We start from the raw sequence: 482 nt of genomic DNA on the forward strand, positions 1-482 counted from the left end.
GGTGCTCTACTTAGAGTCTCCACTGAGAGGGAGGAAGGCACAACCATTCCAGGCTGTCAGGAACCTGGCCACATGATTGGGAACTGTGGCCCTGGTGAGTCTGCAGAACATGGTGAGGTGTGAACTCTGCCATAATGGACTATGTGGAAAGTGAAGCTTCAAGTGAAAGCCTGATACACAGGAGAGCCTCCCTGGGAAGGCACACACAGGTCCAAACCACAGGCTTCCCAGCCAGAGGAGATACTCTAGATCCAGCTCCGTACTGTCAGGTCTAGCCAGCTCCAGGCCTCCTACAACTCTGGTCCAGACACTTGAGGACAAGGCAACCCAGCCAGGCTCCACTGGCTCCTGACTTGAAGGCTCACAAGCAAGGCAATCGGCCCCTCTGACCTCTGTGTCCTCCACAGGGAGCAGGCTGGAGTAGGAGGTTGGCTCTGCCTCTAGGATGTGACAGTTTGTACAAATGGCACAGGAGGCTCTGG

The sequence above is a fragment of the Mastomys coucha genome, unplaced genomic scaffold (genome assembly GCF_008632895.1).
Source record: "Mastomys coucha isolate ucsf_1 unplaced genomic scaffold, UCSF_Mcou_1 pScaffold15, whole genome shotgun sequence".
In the NCBI taxonomy this organism is placed as follows: Eukaryota; Metazoa; Chordata; class Mammalia; order Rodentia; family Muridae; genus Mastomys; species Mastomys coucha.